The sequence below is a fragment of the Acanthopagrus latus genome, chromosome 21 (assembly GCF_904848185.1).
Source record: "Acanthopagrus latus isolate v.2019 chromosome 21, fAcaLat1.1, whole genome shotgun sequence".
Classification (NCBI taxonomy): domain Eukaryota; kingdom Metazoa; phylum Chordata; class Actinopteri; order Spariformes; family Sparidae; genus Acanthopagrus; species Acanthopagrus latus.
In genome coordinates, this window is record NC_051059.1 from 18,375,508 (window position 1) to 18,387,787 (window position 12,280).

Sequence of the window (12,280 nt, forward strand, 5' to 3'; positions counted from 1 at the left end):
ATATGCTCGCCAAAGATTGCTCAGATTCTCTAATGTCTGTCATGTAGACTTTGTCACCACGTACTAGCTCGGAATGCTCCTTTAAGCATTTGTGGGTTTTCGTGTGTACAGAGATATTTATAAAAGATATTTATTGGGAATGTGCGACATATATATGGGACCAATACATTGGAAATTGATAATATCATCTATTCATCGCATCAGGGAAATTCTGTCTGATGAACAGAGCTGATAATATGAAGCTAAACTGCTTTCATAGACTTAACAAGCGAGTAAGGAAGAAGAAGAAGATAATTGTCAGTTATCCTACTGGTAATGAACTGTTATTGGTATAAAATAAAAATATGCATTTAGAAAAAAACCTTTATGCGGACAAAGCGAAAGACAAAGTGAAAACAAACATTATTGTAATAATTATGCATACATTATCTTCAAAACCATTGTTTAAAGTCCTCGGGAAAACGTTCGGCTCACCCAAAACGGCAAAGCTTGTTTATCATCTCGACTGCTGTAGAAACCGCGTCTATTAAAGCAGCTCAAGGGTTACGTGGAGAAAAAACAGTACACGTACTCTCAGTTGTGGACCGTATATTTATGAGGAAAAACATTTTCCATTAATAACCTGGAGACTAATGGCCAGCGCTGTTGCTAGGAGAAGGCAGCTGAAGCCTTGTGTACAGGAGCACATCTCATCTCCTCCTCAAGGAAGTCACACTCGTCTATAAAAACACAAGACAACCTCAATTATTCATCTGAATAATTATTTCATAACTTGCCATTATCAAACCAAGTGAAGAGGCTCTAATGTGAGCTCGTATGCAATTCCATGAAATAGTGAATGGAATATTAAGGCAGCATGAAAGCCTAAATGTATCGCTTTAGAGCTTTATAAGTGATATTTGCGTCTCTGTGGATTCATATGGCTAATGCGTCGAGAAATCCCGGGGCGACAGCAGCGTCGGCGCACGGTGACTCAGTCCATAGGCAGCGGAGTAGCCATAACAATAGAGAGTAGGGCAGATGAAGGTTGCATGTAATTACACCTACCCTCCGGCTTAATTAGGTCACCCTTAAGTGAGTGTTGTGTGGTGGTGTGCCTGTGTGTGCGCGGCCCCGCGAGCTAATGTGTGTGTGAACGCTATCCCCAAACAGACCAGAGGTTTCATGAGTCACAGCATCAAGGTGAATATACAGGAGGCTGCTGAGACGTGCCTCACTGCCCAGCTGAGAGAAAAATGGCTCAATGCCATTTACAAGTTTTACCCTTACCTCTCGTTTTTCCGAGTGTTACCGAGGGGTTGTGACGGAAATCTTAAACCCTTGAAATGGGACAACCCCTTCAAGACCCTCATACGTCGTCAGTAGTCGCGGTGTTGTGTGCGTTAACAAACGCAACTGGACGTTTTCAGCGCGACGTCTTCAGCTGTGGGGATTTCACTTGCATTGCCTTGACAATCCTGGTGTTATCACAATGCTGTTTATCTGATGGAGAAAGAGAAGGCATGGGTGCTCAAAACTCTTTCACAACTTCAGCCTATCAATGACGTCATCACAAAAAAACAAAACAAAAGAACATTTAGTCAATAACTTGCCATTAGCCCTGCTCCTACCCTGCTGGTCTGCACTGATGTTACAGCGGTGAAACCAAGTGCAGCTGGACTAAAAAAACCTCCGTTTGGAGAAACATGTAGCCCTCCCCCTCTATCCCAACAAGAAGTGGTACCCTAGGCGTGAGCAGCAAAACGGGGGAGTAGGGCTCAGTGGTAAGGACACGGGGCTTACTGGGATTGGGCCCAAATCTGGAAAAATATACTTGAGTCAAATCCAGATTTGTAACTTTCTTTGGGACACAGTGTTCACATGGAATGTGGTTATTAAAGGGAAGTTTGTCCTAAATAAGACATACATTTTTTTATTACCCTTAACTACAACCATAGTTTCTGGGGAGCGACATTACTGTTTGCTTTTGTTTTATATGAGCGAAGGCAGATATCTCCAAAAATCTGCAGCTCATACCGAGACAATCTAGATGGATGAATGGCACAACAGGAACAAAAAATCCTTTTTCTGATTTTAGGGTGAACTGTCCCTTTAATATGCATGTGCACATGACTATACACATTCGGTTCCATCGCTGCTTGCAGACGAGTCTCTCACTCCTCGACATCGCAGTCAGTCTGCGTCATCTTTACGGGCCACCTGATTAAATTATCTCAGCGTCTGAGCACGGAGCCACTTCAGTTTACAACTGCCAGCAGACTGCAGCACTGTGAGGCTGCGTCATGGATTTGACTGTTTCATCTTATCACCAGTCATGGAAGTTTGGAGCTCATCGTCTTGTTTGAAAAAATTCAGTTAACAAACATTAATTGGTACTTGGTAACTTGGTATTACAGTTGTGGCATCATTTTTATTCCGTTAAAAACTAGTTTATACACAAGTCCAGTCCACTCGAATGTACCAGCGTCAAATATAAAAATTGTGTTTTCAAGCGTTTTCCAGATCCATTTTTAACTTTCTCTTTATCTGAAGACATAAGACAAAAGTAGTTTGGTAATGAATACCTAAATCATAAATACACGTCTGACATTTGTAGCATTGTCCACTTAAACTCAAAATTCCCCAAATCAAAGCACTTTTAAACACATTAAAGCAACATAATGCAGAAATTGGCATTTTGTGTGCGATCTGGCGCCCCCCACAGTTTCTGAGTGCAACAAATACAAATCCCAGGTCTGGAACAGTCTGTCAGATGTAACGCAGCCGCTGACTATAAACAAAACTCATTACGTCATAGCAATGTCATGTGTTGAAAACTTGTGTATTCAGGTAAGAATGTACGTAACGCTGTGATCCTACCCGCTCACTGAAGTTACATAGTGCAGAAAGAAGTGATGGGGGGGCAGAGCGGCTGAGACAGAGACACAACTCACCCTGAACCAGCAACATGATTTTGACCATATTCAGCATGAACTGAATTTTAAATTCAAGTGTTTCAATGGTCTCCAGCATCTGTACGCACCTCAATATAATCTCATCCTGCACGTCGGAGTCACTAAAAACTTCACACAAACTTCTTTTCAGGATTCGGTGGTGTGTCGACTCTTTTCAGATACTGTCAACGCTGAAAAAAAATGGCCGGAGCAACTCATTTAATCATACTGAAATTATTCCAAGGTGACATTACTGCCTGCATTCCACATATGTTACGCTGTTTTTTTTTTCTTCTTCTTCTTCTTCTTCTTCCACCACTTCCATTTTTCATTGTCATTTTAAACTGTCAACCTTGTGTCCTGCGCTCTCTCTCCCCCCACTCTTGCTGTGTCCTTGATATAAGTGCCCACCGCTTCTGTCTGAAAACACCATTATTACAATGCACGGCTGTTTGCTGGAGAGAGAGAAAGAGAGAGATAGAGGGGGGGAGAGGGAGAGTGAGAAAAAGCTAATGATGTTGGCTTGAGCGCAGAGCTAATTAAAATTCTATAAATATGGTGGAGGTAGGTGGCGTGATGGATGTAGTGTGTCAGAAGTCCGGCGAGCGGGGAGGCGCGCGGAGATGTCCGGTCGATCAATACTCGCATAGAGAATGCATGACACTGCATATGCATTTAATGAACCAACAGTTTTATCTGTTAATTACACACCGGGACGCGCACCTTCGCATTCCTCACACTGCGCTAAAACCTTTCCTGGCTGTCCAGATAATGGGCCGAGCCATTTCACACAACAAATCTGCAAACTGCGGGAACATTACTCTATTTTTTTTTTTTTTTTTTTTTTTGTGCCCGCTCACTTTATCTCCCCCTCTCCTGCCTGCGCTTTCATTTGTTGTAGGTAATTCTCCACACAACACACTCCGCGGCGTATCAGTAAATGTAATGCATTTTCTTCTTTTGTCCCCTTGACCACCTATTTTAGAGGAGCATCGGCATTCATTCTGCAAACTGCTGTATCTCTGGTAAAAAAAAAAAAAAAAAAAGGCCAGGAGTTTTCTCAATGTGCTGCTGGGTAAAAACTGTGAGGCAGGCAGAGGTGCTGGGTATGGGTTAATTGGCGTAACGCGTGATTGTTGGTAAATGGAGAAATAAAACCCTCATGTTAAAAGCCCACGCAGCAATCATCTTCAGCACCTGATGAAAGAAAAAAAACTCAAACTCAATTTTACTGTCCAAACTCAGTCGGGAGCGCTTACGTAAAAGCGAAACAAAGCAATACTTCAATGCCTCTCTCTGCACATCCAGAGCCACGACCGCAAAGAGATAATTGCTGGTAGTGGGGTCGTAAAAATATATATCTATCTATCAACGCTTCTGTTACACTATAACTAATTCTTCTTTTCAGAAGAACTTTAGTGCCATTTCAGCTTATGGCTTTCAAAAATCCTGCGGAGAAAGCTGCTCTATAATCCCTTATTACAGGGAGAAATCCTTCTGTGATGGTGAATTATTTTTTGAGAGTTAAGCTTTGAATATTATCTCACGCGGAAGTGGTTTGTTGGGGGTTGAGGAGGTGCCGCTGGTCGCAGACAGTTATGTCATTTACTGTGAAGTGTAAATAACAGATAGAGGTGAAATGTTGACCTTTGCCATGTTTTAGCTGCCGCTCACGGGTCCAAAAACCAGCTGCTCCACATCCTCTACTCGCTGGTTGAAGTTACCATTGATACCTACAACTGTGCTCTAGCACAGAGGGCCTGCTTTCCTCTGCTTTATAATCTTCTTATATCTATATACATGTAATCATCTTACATGGCCTGTGCTCGTCCAGGTCACCGCAGTGGAGAGGAGGTTCCACATCAGTCGGCCTCCTGGATCCACACTCACACTCCCACAGCTTGACCTGGGCGGGGGGGGGGGGGGGGTTTCCATATTCAAACCAGGGATCTGAGGGCAGAGAGTGTCTTTCACTGCACAGACTGTGAAGCAAACTGAGGCAAAGTGACTTGAGATTGTGAGATTGTGAGCTGTGTAAATAGAATCAACTTGACTTGCCCGAACTTGGTCCGTAAGTTATCAAAATAAAATAAGAAATATCAATATTCACGTGCACACTACGATTCAATTGATATATTTTTATTAAGAATAACAAGGAGCAAACTGTGCCTTTAGCATGTTGCTTTATCAGATTTGTCCTCCGTCCTTGTCATTGTTAATAAAATAACGTCAAATCGTATTCTGGCGTGCGCTGGAACTCTGGTCCGTCCTGTCCTGGATGCACCCAGGAGAGAAGCTCTGCTGTGTACAGGATATCTATTGTCTAATACTATTTGATTAAAAAAAAATATTATTAATTATTTTGTGTGAGGTACTGCATTAATCCTTTTTCAAAATCTAAAAAAGGGCCAGTAGAGTGACACTGTGCATGACGTCCCTCAGACCTGAGGACTTAGGAACTGAGTCGGGCCATTTAACATCTTAACAATACAATACAAGACAGCGCAATACAAAAGGTGTGAGCTTTTAGACCATGTCCGCCACTGAGTTACAGTTTCAGCCCTCCACTGGAAAAAGCCTGAGCCTGTGTGAATTTTTCAAAATGAACTTGAATTAATTTTCAGCTCCAATTTCAGCATGTTTACATCCACATCCAAGACTTATTATTACCTTTATTGAAAAAAAAAAAAAAGGTTCCTACAGTGTTCACCTCCACCCTCGAAGCAACTCGAAGGCAACACCTCACAGCTATCGTTCAATTTAACACGCGGCATACTGAGCGCAAAAGCACGATGAGAAAAACGTGACCGTCTTCAAAATCGTCGACTGCAAGTTCCCGATGACATACTGTACGTGACGCACATACAGTACTGGAGGTTTCTTAAGCCGCAACAGCAAAGACACGGCGAGCGAGGGGACTCTGGGACGGTGACTCAGCTGCTGTGAACGCCTCAGCTGCAGTCAAAGAGCGGGGCGCCGGTGAAAAGTTACTGTTCTTCCTGCAATTCTTTCAACACGTCTCCCCTCGGCTTACATTATCTTGACAGCTGCCAGAACACCACTCATGTACGATATGAAAGCTTTCATTTTTTATTTTTTGGTTTTTACATCAGCTCATAGTGGGGGCAGACAAGCAGAATCCCTAATAAGACTCGATAAAAAAAATAAAAAAAGTTTCCCATTTATCGCCGGATCTTAGCTGGTAAAGCTGGGACCGGTCCTCTGTAATCTCAAATAGTGATAAAGAGATAAAAACAAATGAATAAATGAGTGAATGCTGTTTTTTTTTTTTTTTTAGGAAGCTCTTCTCTCACCTTTTGTTCAGACACACAAACAATACAATTTAAACTGGAGTAATGTTGTGTGTTTAATGCATGGATTTTAACATTTTTGGTCTTTTTGTTTAATTCTCTCACAGTTTCTGTAGCATTTTGTGACTGTGATGTTTTTGTATTCTCTGGGACTTTCCACATCTTCCACTCTCTTTGTCTTTCACTCTCTCCCTCTCTGACACACACACACACACACACACACACACACACACACACACACACACACACACACACACACACACACACACACACACACACACACACACACACCCGAGTGCGGTGACCTCCGGACCATTAGGTCGACCTCTTGAAGCCCTCTCCACAGCTCTCTCCAGCCCTCTTCCCGTCAGTACAGTTTCTGTTTATTTTTAACTCCGGCAGCTGCAGTTTGTCTTTTCTCTCAATCTCGGCTGAAACTCGGACACACTGTACGTCCAGATGGGCTCAGATGGAGGAGGCAAAGACAACATTCCTTGGCTTAAAGACACTCCTCCCACGAACGAGCAAGCGGCTTTGGGGTTTTTGTATGCAGGGCCGCCGGTAGTCATCCACAACAAGATCTTGTGTGTTTTTTTCCACTCAGCAGGGGCACTGTTTTTCTGCTCAACTAGTGAGTCATGAGGCATAAAAGGTGAGCAACATGTGGACCTCCTGTGGACAAAAGGGGACGATGAACATAGAAATATAATCCTATATAACAATAATGGAAACATGTATACAAACCTACGCTTACAGTTTTCCCCTATACTGGCTAGGTATGAAAAAAAGACTTTGTGATTAACATTTATCCTAAAGAGCAACAAAGAACAACATGTGCGTCAGTTTTGCTCTCCTGAAAACATCCCATCTTGCCAGGATTACGACCTCATTGTTTTTTTGTGATTCAGCAATTTTGGCTAATTATAGTTTGCCTAAGTTGTGGTTTACACAAGTTATTAAAAAAATCAATGCCTTTTAGTCACTGCATGGAAGCACTGGCTGCCGCCGAACAACCGTGCGGATGCAGCAGCAAGAAGCTCCTTCCGATTTTGTTTTTTATTTTTTCATTGATGCTCGGCGCCAGCACGCAGTCAAAGTTGATAGAAAGATTCCTGGATGTTGAACATCTAATATAAAGGAGTTTAGATACTTTCACTTAGTTATGCAACCCTCCTCTGTAGTGACAAATAAATCACTTTGAACCTTGAATCTTGTCACAGTGTGTCTACAGCATTGTTATCGGATTGTACATGAATCATGAATCGCAGTCAAAACGCTTTGTGCTGGAATATTCACCCTGCTTAGCATGTCAGAAAACTTGCCCCTGGCAAGAAAAAAAACTACCTGTCCATCAATTATTATTCTTTGCACGACAGAAATATCGCTCCATCTTTTGTTAAAGCGGCCAGGTGAACGGGCAGAATCAGCCTGCCTGTGGCAAATCGCCAGGGAGAACAGAGTGAAGATCAGCTGGCTGATGGTTTAGCCGGAGGCAGGGCGGAGTGGCTGTGGTTGGCAGGTCATTTTACAGACAAGCAGGGCTCTACTACCTGGAGCAGGTTAGTCAACCAGGTGCAGGGCCATAACTCTACTATTATTGTCCCTGGTTGGTGAGTTGTTTGTCCAGAGGCAGAGATTATTTCCGCTATGTGAGGCAACTCCGTCTGTTCGGCAGGCTGTTCTTTAAAAAGCAGAACGACAGGCCACGAAGGCTGATTCTTTCAACAGCCGTAGCCGAAGTTCCATTTTTTACACGGGGTTTGGACACAAAAAAGCAGTTCGGCCATCGCGTTTACTGTAGGTGACTTGACATCACGTTCCTGCGGCAATAGGAATCTCGCTTAAAATGGCGGTCGGTGGAGTTGATAATGGATACTGCAGGCGACCTGCGGAATAAGAAAGCCACAGGAAATTAGGAGAGGTGCCAAAGAGGGCTTACTGCACTCCATTATGTGCGAGTGTGGTCCAAATTAAAATCTAATTTAAGGTAGCATCAAGATTTAAAAAGAGAAAAAAAGAAAAAAGTGTGTTTCATTTCTTCAATTTGCGCAACTATTCCATTCCATTAGACATGTAATTTCTGCTCATCAGGCACTGGGTGAAATTGGTGCCCCTGAGGAGAGCTTTTTTCATTTAAAGTAATTAGTCCTGGAGAACGGGGATGAGCAAGCATGCGAGCATGTGTGCATTTCTGTACATGTGGAGGGAGAGAAGAGGAGACGGAGAGGAGCGGGGGAGACTGCGATAAGGAGACACTAATTATTTTGTGATTTAGTTTTGAGGGATTGATTCCAGTGCATCGTCCTCCGAAGTAATGGATAAAATCTCTTGACATTTGGTTCAATTCAAAGATCGTTTTTTCAACTGACTGACGTGAAAACTTTGCACGTTTTCCTCTTTTTTTTTATTTTTTAATTTTTTACAGCTTTTAGCCTCCACTTGTGTGTCTCTGCAGGTCACACCTGCCTTTATTGTTCTCCTTTTATAATCTCTCTCAGCTGACGCTGAGGAAGCCTTCAGATGACACCGTACTGTCCCCATCGCAGAGAACATGTACTGTATTACATTGTCAAAGAAGTGAGATCCTGCAGAGACGGCCTGACTGCTGCCTACTCACTCACAAAGCTTATTAGACTGACTCACTATGTGGATGACGATCCCCATGCCCATTTACCCGTATCCAGAGGCTATCCAGGCAGGGTGACCACAGTGGGTGGGCAGATCTGAGTTTTGCCCTTTGTCCTCAGCCCACCAGCCGCAACTCTTGCCTGGAATTATTGTGCTCCTCTCCGTATGGGGCTTCACTGATCAGGGCTTGTGACTCACAATCAAAACAGGAAGAAACAAGTTAAAAGACTGGCTTAAATTTCATAACTGATCTAATTGTCTGACCGGCTGAAGCTGTTCACCAGAGACCAAAGTACTGCACAACAGTGAAGCGATTTGCTTAAAATAGAAAGCTCATCAAAAGAGCTCCAGAACTGACATCTGTGTGATCCCAAAAAACGAGGGCACCTCCGCAGAGCAGCTGAATTGAGTAGCCACGGAAAAAAAATACCCACAAATACCAATTAGAGCTGCCACACAAACAGAGAAATCACACGGATGAAATTGTTTTTATTTTCCAAAGAGAAAGCGGTGAAAATGTTATAAGCTAGAATCTTTTTTTTTTCTTTGTTTTTTTCTCATCAAAGTGCAACAACTGAGAGTTCTTGCATCACGATTTCAACACAAACTCCTTTGACCTGCAGGCATAAACAGGCAGGTACGAAGGGAAAAGCCTGCTAGTTCTGGGCTCTCTTACGAGGTTATTAAAAATCTGAATTATTGGCAATTAAAAGATTGGTCTTGATGGTCACACTAATGCATATGGGGCTGCAAAACCAATCAACTGTTTCATGGCTCTGTGCAGTATCAAAATCTCAGGAAGCTGCAATTATCTGACGAAGGTTAAATGTGACAAACAACATTATAATGAAGTACTGCAGCGCTGCAGAGATGCCCTGAGACACAAATCTCGTGTGTTTGTTTGGTACGGACCCCAACAAATGTCACATCAGCAGGATTTTACTAATTCTTCTGGCAAAAAAAAAAGAGAAAAAAATGGAAATTGTGATGCAAAAATGATCATTCCATATAATCGTACGTGATATCGCAACCGCATTATGTTTTTTAGACCATATCCTGCAACCTTAGAGAATGGCATCAGTATTTTTATATATCACATTATCGACCATCTGCGAGGCACGACAGCAGCCTTTTTATTGTGTAGACGAGTAGAAGAGGATAAACTGTCTGTACATCCACAAGCACAAACATAACAGCAGTGACACTGGGCTCGGTTCATTCAAACTCTACCAGTTTACAATAAAGACCAGCTCTCAACTAAGAGCATTTTTGCCATACTGTAGACAACAGTTTCAAATGTTCGATACATTTCAAGGCTACGCAATTGAAAAGAAAAAATTTCCCCACGTACGTTCCCTTCAGTGTAAAGACAAAGAAACAGTATTCTTCCACATTCAAAGGTATTTTTTTGTGAGGGTGTTCTTTCATGTTCCACGAGTTCAATCGCAGAGTGCTGCAATTAGTGAACAAAGCATGAAAGGCTCGAGCATTTACTCAAACCGCAGGTATCGAATGTAGTCGTTTAAAAATTCTTTCTCTTGTTAATCCCAGTTTTCACACACTGCATCACCGCCGGTTCCCCTGAGCACCGCAGTGGTTGTCAATGCTTCTGGGGGGCCGAGCTCCCGGCAGACACGAGCGTCACAGCGTAACGTACGGGTGTTGCCATCCGTCTCCGTCTGAAGTGCCCATGAGCATGAGAGGATCACGCTATCTCCCACGTTTCCACTCCCAACTATGCAGGCACACAACATGGACAGTAGTTGCCAGTTTGTGAGAACAAAAAGTAAAAATGACTGAGTTCTGCAGTACGCACCCAGCATACTGTACTGTCCATATGTTAGTGTCTGCAATGTTTACATTAGCTAGCTAGCATTGGCAATGTTAGCGTTGTTGTGAATGCAATGGTAGCAGAAGTGGCTAAATGTCAATAACAGCCTATATGTATATGTAGGTTTTTTTTAAATGCCAGTAGATGTCTGCAGCAGCCAGCTGATGGGTTTGACTTGTACAGCAGAAGGCAGCTCGGAGATCAGTGAAAAAGCTGCGATGGAACTTTTTTTACTTCATTCTCTCTTTCAGTCACAAACTAATGAAGTCTGAGTGCTGCTTCAACGGATATGATTGGAAATGACTTAAGCACCAACAACCTTAAACAACCTTACTCATTGGTAAATTAGTGATAGTGAAGATCGGAAGATCGCTGGTTTAAATCCCGGATCACCCCAGCTGCATGTCAAAGTGTCCTTGAGCAGGATACTGAACCCCAAATTGCTCCTGATGAGCAGCTGGCATCTTGCACGGCAACCTCCTCCATTAGTGGGTGTGTAAGTGTGTGAATGGGTGAATCTGACAAGTGCTCTAAAGTGCTTTTGAGCGGTGGGGGTGAAAATTAGTGTGTCCACCTGGGCATCACTTTTCTATCGCAGCTGATCGGCGTCGGTGACTACCTGTGACTGCTGCGGACTCATCTGACCTGGGAAACGAATGCCAACCGCACCCTTACCCATGGAAAACAGAAGCCATATGTCAGCGGGTGTTGGTGTTTTATTTTTTTGTCCGGTGTGAAAAAGGTATGTTGTGAAAAGGGTGTTGAGGAAAGCACAGGGTGGGACGGCCGGCCACATGGAGCAACGAGCTCAAACAACACACCCGTCAGCGCAGGCCGCCCTGCCAGTTTGATTAAACTATGTACATCAACAGGCCTGCACCCCAGAGGCCTGGGACAACAGAAGGGCACGGCTCGATGGAGTGGGTAAAGGGTATACACTGCTGCCTTTTACCATTACTTTACACTGCAGGTTTGTGTCAGAGTGAAAACACAGACACGGGATCTCAAGTGCATTTCCGTGGCGTCAGAGCTGTGAGAGTGTACCAGCTGGCCTGTGAATGTTTTAGGCCCACTGCGCTGCTGATGAATCTCTGCTCAGCTGTCTTACCAGGGAGCGTTTTTATCAAGCGTGCCACACCTGTGAAACCAGATATTCTCAAAATCCATCTCTCTCTCGCCCATGTTGAAGTTAAAGAGGACTCCCTGTAGAATACCGCATGATGCCGCCTGAACCAGGCTGAGAGGCCTGACCCAGATATGGCATCCCAGCGTCGCACACACAGCAGCCAGGCAATATCAGTTAAGCTCGACATCTCTCTCACGGCAGCAGAAGGCTCTTTCTTTTTCCCCCCGTTTCTCTTTCCAACACCTCCCCCACCCCTCCTTTAAGAAAAACTGTGGAGAGCCACAGAAAAAAAAAAGCTCTCTGGGGGAATAAGAATGAGAAGTTTGCAGAAAGAGTTAGTGTGTGTGAAGAAAAATGTGCGAGTGTACACCAAACAGTGAGGCAGTGGAGATATTGCTCCCGTTGTTCAGCAAATTTGCTTTTTTACAGTATATAATTACGGTAATTATAG

The 12,280-nt window shown here is 43.5% G+C and overlaps 1 long non-coding RNA gene across 3 annotated transcripts in view; it reads right to left on the reverse strand.

Moving 5' to 3' along the window:
- Positions 1-571: 571 nt before the first annotated feature.
- The window catches only part of LOC119011692, a 94,680-nt gene continuing 82,971 nt past the window's right edge, over positions 572-12,280 (reverse strand). The window contains exons 7-8 of one of the 3 annotated variants that reach the window (XR_005072250.1): positions 1,270-1,482; positions 572-719 (exon numbers count right to left, since the gene is read on the reverse strand). This is a non-coding gene — a long non-coding RNA (uncharacterized LOC119011692). Of the gene's footprint in view, positions 720-1,269; positions 1,483-4,857; positions 4,884-5,857; positions 6,917-12,280 lie in introns of those variants that run through there. The other 2 variants (XR_005072252.1, XR_005072249.1) reach the window with 2 other exon arrangements.